This window comes from Adiantum capillus-veneris, chromosome 2, assembly GCF_014529385.1.
Source record: "Adiantum capillus-veneris isolate H3 chromosome 2, ASM1452938v2, whole genome shotgun sequence".
Classification (NCBI taxonomy): domain Eukaryota; kingdom Viridiplantae; phylum Streptophyta; class Polypodiopsida; order Polypodiales; family Pteridaceae; genus Adiantum; species Adiantum capillus-veneris.
In genome coordinates this window covers 163264866-163274683 of record NC_140932.1, presented here as the reverse complement: position 1 = coordinate 163274683, position 9818 = coordinate 163264866, and the positions used below count along the sequence as shown (strand labels likewise).

Genomic DNA, 9818 nt, shown 5'->3' with positions numbered 1-9818 from the left:
GTGGGATCAGACGCGGCCCCCGGAAAATCTTCAACTTACCATATCTAACCATCTAGAGCTCCGATTCGCAATCCAAAAAGACAGGCATGCTCCATAACTTGAGCTCACACATGTACGCACTGACATCAGCCCGGGCCACCTGTCCCCATCTGCCCTACTACGTTGCACTTTTGGCCTAAAAAACCGCATCATGCATACTTTATCGCTATCCTTTGGCTACCTACGGCTTTGGTACCTGCCCTAGCCTTTTGCACTGCACTCACATGCTGCCTCTGCCTGGCATCGACCATCTCCTAGCTCGGACCAACTTTAGCTGCACCAGCGTTGCAGCATAAGAAAATCCTCGTCACTCAAACATGCACATCTCTATCACCAATGAAATGTTCACAACCTATGCTCTTGACCAAGTCCACAAACTCCTTTCTTTTCTTTATATTTATAGGAACGTTCATATGGTAAACAAAAAATTTGTCGAACAATGTCCAACTGTGCAAGAGTTGTCTTAAGGCCAATAGAATTGGGTTCAACAAACAGCCACTCGCAACACATTTTTATTGAGTCCCTTGTCCTTCCCTTTGATAATGAGATCATGCATTAGCCAAGGAATCAAGTTTCTAACAACAAAAATGACACCTCTTGCACCAAACTCCCACCTTGCATGATCATCATTTCTACTCCAAACAACTACACCGGATTCTGTACCAATTATAGCCCTTTATGTGATCGTTGCCAATGCACTCCTTCACACCAACAAAATTGGGTAGATCTTTAAGCTTTTCTACCACACTAGGGAGAATGTCCTTCCTAGTGCTTGTAGGAACATTGTAAATCATAGTTGGACACATGGAGAGAACACTCTGATTAAAGTGGAAAAGTAGGACCTCATGAGTTTTCCCGTAGTATAGATTGATATGAAGAGTTGCATGCATCTCTACTACAAAACCCTGTTCAGTGCTGACCAATAAGAATTATATGCTCATCCCAGCCCATCAACTCGCCCTCCCCTGACGTTGTTCCACCGACTATAACCCCCTCCACAGCGAGTGTACCAGCTTGTCGTATGCCTCCAAATCAAAGCGCATATATGGAGTTTTAATTGCAGTTATCAGCCTCAACTTCCTTATATCCTCCACTGGAGTAATTTTTTTAAGCTCAAAGCTAATTTTCATTGGAAGAAGAGGAGCCTGCAACATTGCACATCTCAAGGGAATCCATTAATAGCTTGTCCTATGGCAATGACGATGTGTACAATATAATTCTATATGGTAAGGTGAATAATTCATTGATGCATCTATGATTCCATTCAATAAACCTAGCTCGATTTTCCGTTTGCTCGGAAGGTCTTGCACCGTGACCCCCTCCTATGCCATACAGAGCCAGAGATGGAGATGTATTATATATGTCAGTGCAGAATGAATAATTCATTGATGCGACATACGGGGTCACTTCCATTGTCTATTCAGGGAAGGATTTGAACCTTTCTCTAGAGTTGTGAGCTATCAGGATCACAGATGTCTTGGACTATACCTACTTGAGTTACATAGACATAGAGATAGTTTACTGCTCGGAGACTTGGAGAGAGACAATCCCAAAGACAAAATATTGATTTCTTCACACTGTAAACTAGACATATAGAAAAGAAACCACCATTGCAAATCTCAACTCATACTCACACCCGTTGTATTCTCATTAACCAAGCATTGGAGCTAGGGATATCAAGATGCCCACGATTGAGGAGAGGAGCTTCACAGTAGGCACAAATAGAGGAGCAACCACCATTGCAAATCCTAGCTCTTACTCACACCCACTATACTCCCGTTGACCGAGCATTGGAGCTCGGGAGATCGAGACGCCCATGATTGAGGAGAGGAGCTTCATAGGTCATTTTGGACTTTTAAAGACGTTAATATATCATTTCATTTCATTTCTCTCTCTCTCTCTCTCTCTCTCTCTCTCTCTCTCTCTCTCTCTCTCTCTCTCTCTCTCTCTCTCTCTCTCTGGATAACGCTTCTTGTAGGGATCTTTTGGAAGATGATTTATAAACAATTTGTATATTTTAATTATGAATTTTTTTGGTCGTGTCATCCATTCATCTCTCTCTCCCCTCTCTTCCTCTCTCTAATTTTGTGAAGCATGCTAAATTATGTTAATCAAGTGATAATGATTAGTTTAGTTGTAATTAAGTGTAATCGCACATAGCTAACTATTGTTCCATGTTTTATATCTCTTTTTTTAATTTGAAAATTTCATATAATGTTCTTTAATTTTTACTAAGGGGGAGGAAAACACTAAAATTTGAGGGGGAGGGAATGTTTAAGCCAAAGTTTGAATGTTAAGGCACTAAATGGGGTTTCAAAAATAAATGCAATAATTTTGTGGCAATAATAGAGGCAACTATTGTGTGATAAGCGCGGAAATGAATGAGGTAATATTTGAAATGAACCTCCCCTCCTCTCTCTTCCCTCTCCAACTGATTTTGGACTCTCTCTCTCTCTCTACAAAACGTGATAATCAATCGCGGTAAACAATTAAAGATTTTCATAGTAGTGAAGGAACCCAAATATATCCATATCTTGAACCTTCAGTATGTGCCCCTTGCTCCAACACCAGCGATGATGATGACCAATATCAACCATCAGCTATGGAAAGCAGATCAACCAATTCATGTTAGCGGCCTATGCACGTGTGAAGTTCTTGAAGAGACCATTGTTTTGTTTGACTGAGGATTGTGAAACCAAAAGAAAATGGACAAGTTCGCTAAAGGACAATGCCAAAGGCAAAGGCAAGCTTGACAAGGACAATAGTACCAATACTATGTTAGCTCCATCAACACCCACAAGGTCCAAAAAGAAATGTTATAAATGTGACACGATGCTTTGTTTTGATTTAGAATTTGAAGCCAAAGACAAAAACAAAAACTCATGAGAAGATAAAAGGCAAAGGCAAGCTAGATAGAGATAACATGTGATAAACATTTGATAGAGGAGAGCAACATGGCACACATCGGAGAGGGGGAAAGGGGAACACACTCAAAAAAAAAAAACAATTTCCTCTCTATAGCTCATGATACTCTCTGCACCCCAATCAAATAAAGTTCACATTCAAGACTTACACAATCCACATGCAAACCACTATTTTCACATGACCATTTGCACGCATGCTTCACATCACCAACTAAAAGCACACCACACCAACGTTGCCCGTTTACAACAATCTCATTGCACACACCACTCTCTCTTTCTCTCTCACATACACAAGAGGCTTGGGGAGGCACCCACATCCCACACATAGGCACAATATAGCTGGAGCAAAGCAAAGACAAGAATGTGGGGGAAGGGATGGTTTGGCTCAATTTTGACCCAAAAAAAAAAAACCATGAAACTCACTACAACCGGCTTCCTAGAACACAACATCGACGAGTATAAAACAACCTGGCAATCATTGTTTTTGCCTCCTTGTAGATCTCCTCTCACTGATAGCATGACAAAAATCTTTGCTTTGGTGCCCTCGTTGACCTCAAATCAGTCGCTGGCTTCTCCTTCAAGAGACCTCTTTAGAACTCCTGTGTGTTCTCTACTGCAAAAGACCGTACCAAGGCTCCTTGTTGAGCCTCTTCCTTGGCCAAAAATCAACCCCCCTTGAATTGGCACCCCCGCCCCCCCCCCTTGGGCTTGTGTAACTATCCTCTTTTTTTTGTTTTAACTACTCATATTTTACCCCTTTCCTTGCATGTGAAGTCATGCTCTTCTCGTATTTCTTGATTCCCAAGCTTCACGTGAGCCGTGTATTACGTATGGGTCAACATTAGTGACAAAGCGATCACACATTTTGTGTAACTTGATTTATTCAAATAACCATTGTCTCATATTTTAATACCATTGTTTGTCGATTTTCCAAAAAATAAAAATTATGTTGTTTATATTCTTTTATGAGCAAATTAGATAAAAACATCTAAATCTGAATGTTTTGGTGCTAAGCAATGGTTTAGTAATGTGTGCAATAGTAGATGCGATAATAAATGTGGTAATAACAAATGCTAATACCTGTGGTAAATTTAAACATCAAAAGTTTGGCATCCTAGCCCCCTCTCTCTTCTTTGGACAACCCATTTTGGACTCTCTCTCTACAAAGTACGGTACAATGCCATGGCAAACGTTCTCATAGTTTTGTAGTGACAATGGGGATGATGGCAGTGAGGTGGAAGATAGTGCTATAGATGTTCCTTACTTGTTTCTTGAAGAAGAGCATGATGAGAGACAAACATTTCTTTGCCTTACAAATAATGAAGATATCTCTAGACCTTATGAGAAAATTGAAGAGCTGATGCAACTCAATGTGCAACATAATGCCAAGCAAGAGCTGATTCAAAGCATGCTTACCCTGTAGCAACCATTCAAGGTGCTTCTCTCACTCTTCTTCACTTTTTGAACTATTATCCAAAGTATATTTACAACATAGTATAGTTAGTGTCCGGCTGCCCATAGCACAACGAACATATTCTTTAACATCATATTCTTTAACACTCCCCCTCAAGCTCAAAATGAGCTTTCATATGATGGATTCCCAATGCTTCACGAAAGTAGCAAAACTTCTCCTTTCCAAGAGCTTTTGTAAATATATCTGCAACTTGATCATTTGTCTTCACATACACCAAATCAATCTCACGCGTGCCAAAACTTTTTCTCTAATGAAGTGATAATGTACTTCAATGTGTTTGGTGCGAGCATGGTAAACTGGATTCTTTGCCAACATGATGTTGCTAATATTGTCACAATATATAATGACACTGTCAAGATAGTCAAAACCAAAGTCTACCATAAGTACTCTCAACCATGACTCTTCACATGCTACCAAAGCTGCTCCACGATATTCAGCTTCTGTACTTGATAATGCTACAGTTAATTGCTTCTTGCTACTCCAACGTATCATACCATTGCCAATGGAAAATGCATAACCTCTTGTAGATCTTCTATCCATAAAATCTCCTGCCCAATCTGCATCTGTGTAACCATAAAGACAAATCTTCCCATTCTTTTCATAAAACATTCCATAACTGACAATGGCTTTCACATATCTCATAATCCGTCTCACTGCATCGAGATGACTCTTGCATGGCTTTTGCATGAATTGACTCACAAAACCCACTGTATAACTCAAATCTGGCCTTGTTATTGTGAAGTAAATAAGGCTTCCAACCATATTGCGGTACATAGTGACATCCTCGTCCCTCATCAAACAACTTCACATTTTGATCAAGAGGTGTATCAACCGGTTTGCACGCTGTCATTCCATACTTCTCAAGCATATCCAACGCGTATTGTCTTTGTATCATCCAAATTACTGATAAAGTGTCGACAAATTTCAATTCCCAAAAAATATCTCAACTCACCAAGGTCCTTCATGTTGAATTCTCTCAACAAACTCTTCTTAACATGCAAAATTGATCATCATGACTTCCAGTGAGAATCAAGTCATCAACATAGATAACAATAACAACGATCTCTCCATCAACATGCTTCAAAAACAATGAGTGATCATCAGTAGACTGATTAAATCCAATCTTCTTCAAGAATCTGGTTATCTTTTCACACCAAGCTCTAGATGCTTGCTTCAAACCATACAATGCTTTCTTCAACTTACACACAGAATATGGAAACTTTGGATGTTGATAACCCTCTGGCTGTATCATATAAACTTCTTCTTCCAAGTCACCATTCAAGAATGCATTATCGACATCCATTTTTTGTAACTTCCAACCGAACATACTTGCCATTGCTATCACCAATCTGACTGTTGTCATCTTTGCAACTGGATTAAATGTCTCATCATAATCAAGACCTTTTGTTTGTCCATAACCTTTAGCAACACAAGCCTTGCTTTGTATCTTTCCACACTACCATCTGACTTGCACTTGACTTTGTATATCCATTTTGAACCAATTGCTTTCTTTCCACTTGGCAAGCAAACCAAATCCTAAGTGTCATTCTTCACAAGAGCATCCATCTCATCATCCATAGCTGACTCCCATTCTAATTTTCCAATTTCCTCTTGAAAACATGTAGGCTCTTTATGTTGCACACGTGAAACCATGTATGCATAATGTGTACGCATGTAACCGTTGTATGTCAATCTATCAACTGGATAATGCACCCTCTCTGATCTTCTCAATTGTGGTGCACTCTTCTCTTCAACTCTTGCATATGGGGGTACATATTTCTCAGTATGCTTACTGCTAGATGTCCTCAAATGTGGTAAACCATGCTCTTCATCGAGGCTTTCATCTCCAGAACTCTCCTCAACCACTTTCTTCTTGTCTTTCTCATCTTGCTTCTTATCTCGCAAACGACCGCTCCATGGGTTGACACTTCCTGTACTCTCCTCTGCCATATGTGGTCCTGAAATAGTTCTTGTTGATGGTCTTGGCTTATCAACAACATGACGCACATTCTCTTGCTCTTCATACTCATCTTCTATCATCGCTGGCTTTGGTTTATACCATGGTTCATGCTCACAAAATCTGACATCTCCTACTGACATAAACTTGTCTTGTTGTAGGATCATAACACTTGTAACCTTTCTTTTCAACTGGGTAACCCAAGAATATACATTCACTGCCTTTGGCTCCATCTTCTTTCTTGCTTCATTTGGCACATGAACATAGCAAACACATCCAAAAACTTTCATGTAGGAAACTGTTGGTTTGATCCCATAAGTCTCTCATAAGGTGAAATTTCATGAATGGCACAGCTGTTGGTGCTCAATTCATAATGTGTACTGTTGTATGAGCTGCTTCAGCCCAATATGTTAATGGCATATTCATCTCATTCATCATGGCTCTTGCAATCTCTGCTATGACTCTATTCTTTCTCTCAGCAACTCCATTTTGTTGTGGTGTGTATCTGCAAGTAATCTGTCTTCTTATGCCTTGTTCACGTAAGTAATCATCAAAACTGTGTGACATGTACTCTCCACCTCCATCTGTACGTAGGCATTTAATTTGACAACCATTCTCTTTCTCAACCATAACTTTGAACTCCAAGAATACCTCAAATGCCTCTGACTTTGCCTTTAGAAAGTAAGCCCATGTCATTCTACTGTAATCATCTGTGAATGTGATAAAATATCGACAACCATTTGGTGTAGCATGATCACAAGGTCCCCAAATATCTGAATGAACAATTTCCAAAGGACTTTGGCTAATTCTCCCTCTCTTTGGAAATGGTAAACGAAGTTGCTTTCCAAATTGACAAGGTTCACAAACATGATTAAAGTTCAATCTGCCAAACTTTGGTAATCCACGTATAATTTGATTTGATTGCATATGCTTTAATCTTCTAAAATTGACATGACCAATCCTCTTGTGCCATAACTCTGCCCAATCATCTTGAGTGGCTGATTTGTTTGCATACATACCGTTGTGTAAACATGGATCTCCAGCTTCCAATGAGAACAAGCGACCTTTCTTTCTTCCATGTGCCAATATCTTGCCTGGTCTTCCTTTGTGAAACTCCTCTATGAAGCAGCCATGACGATTAAAACGGATTTGCAACCCTTGATCTTTCATTTGTCCAACTGATTCTAAATTCTTTGTGATTGAAGGCACATATAGAACATATCCCAATGTGTTGTATGTCCCGTCTTTTTCTAGCAATGGAGCTGAAACAACATGCGTAATCCGATGCATAGTATCATCACCTATAGCGGAAAACTCATCCTCTTCTAACTTCTCTTTTCTGTCAAACCATTCACCATGATATGTCATATGATTTGTGGCACCACTATCTAAACACCAATCATCTATATGATGTGGCTCCACCATGCTTTCGACAACATGCTCCATAGGAAATAAATGTCCACTCGATCTATTGTCATATATATTTTGATCATGAGAATTGTATCCAGCAAAGTTTCCTCCATGTCTGCCATAACCTCGGCCTCTTCCACCACGATCACGATTTTGATTTAGCCTTGTGTAACATTCTCTTTCAAAGTGACCATAAATGCCACATCTATTACAATATCCATCTCCTTGAGGATGTATAAATCATCCACGTCCACGTCCACGAGGTCGGGCTCTCCCCCTGCCTCTTTGGCTGTAATCATTGTAACTTTAACTTTGTTGGTTTTTCCATTGACCTCTTCCAGCATTGTTTCCACGACCATAGTTTCCTCTTCCACCTCTATTGTTTCCACGGCCTCTAGAGAAAAAAACCTGATCTCTGGAATTTTTATTTGATGTAGAAGGACCTGACTTGCCTAACTTCACCTCTTCTTGCAAACAAAGGTTTACTAACTCTTCAAAATCATGCATGTGTCCTCAAACAGATATAGATGTATCCAATGACTTGTATTCCGGTCCCAAACCATTCAATGTCACTGAAACTAAGTCATCATCTGGAACTTCAACATTAATGCTCGCAAGATCTTCCTGTATTTGCTTTATCTCTGTCACATAATCTGATATGGGTCTATTTCCTTGCCATACACAATGTAACCTTTGTTTCAAGTGAACTTTTTGTGGTTTTGTATTGGATCTATTCATTCTTTCTAGTATCTCCCATGCTTCCTTTGGAGATTGAGCCTTCTTCACATGTGGTATAAAGAAGTCACTAATGCATAGTGAAATCCAATGCATCACTTTCCTTAAATTCTCGATCCACTTCTTGTAAGCTTCTACTCCTGCTTGCCATGTTTTATGTGCTTCAACATTCTCTCTGTTTTGTTGCAAACCAACCTCGGAACACTCTTGTTCACCAGTAATGTAGTCCCATAAACCTTTGCCCATGATAAAGTTCTCCATCCTGTAAGACCATATGTTGTAGTTCTCTCTGGTCAGCTTCTCTCCAACAATCTGTGTGACTTGAGTTGAACTTTTTTCCATCTTCACTCTCTCAATTTCTTCCAAAGGATTTTGACAAAATTTAGGCAGAGTTCCGTTTGTATTTGGACAATATCTCAAGTGACAATCTCAACCAAAGTGCTCACAAACACTGACAGAAAATCTCTCAGTGCCAAGGTTTATCGATAATTAATCTCTGCACCTAATCAATCTCTCTAGATTAAGCCATATTTATGCTTAAAAATCCACCTCTCTCTAGATATAAGAGTGGATAAGGGTAAATAAGATGGGCAAGCTATACAAAAATAGCAACAAAAATAAGAAATTTAGTAAACCCATTTCTCATGATTGCATGAGGTTAGGCTAAACTCTAATTATCTCTCTCTAGGATTATGAAAAAAAATCACTAGAAATGGAGGAATTACGGTTAGGGTTTGGGCTATGGAAGCTTGATAATCAGCAATATGACTCTCATTTGTTTCTATGAACAGCATGTCATCGACATAGAGAGCAATGATTATATGTACATCATCCGCACATTTTACATACAAAGTGCTCTTAGTTGGACTATCCTAAAAACCATGTGCAATAAAATATGCATGAATTTTCTCATACCAAGCTTGTGGAGCTTTCTTTAAACCATGCAAAAAAAATTTAACCTGCAAACTTTGTTTCCTACCCTTTTTGAACAAAACCATGTAGCTGCATTGCATACACCTCCTCATGAAAATTTCCATTCAAGAATGCAGTCTTAATGTCCAATTGATGTACATTCCAACCATTATGAGCTACCAATGCATAAATGCTACAAATGGTAGTCATATGACAAGTAGGGGCAAAAGTCTCATCAAAATCAGTGCCCTTTTCCTGAGCATAAAATTTTGCAATAAGTCTCACCTTATAGCGAAGAATAAAATCACATAAAGACCATGTATCATTCTTCATCATAGTGTCCTATTCACTTTGCATTATAGTCAAC

The 9818-nt window shown here is 39.2% G+C and overlaps 1 pseudogene; it reads right to left on the bottom strand.

Moving 5' to 3' along the window:
• Window positions 1-309: 309 nt before the first annotated feature.
• On the bottom strand, window positions 310-1208 carry LOC147463985 (4-hydroxy-tetrahydrodipicolinate synthase, chloroplastic pseudogene; annotated as a pseudogene).
• Between the last annotated feature and the right edge of the window lie 8610 nt (window positions 1209-9818).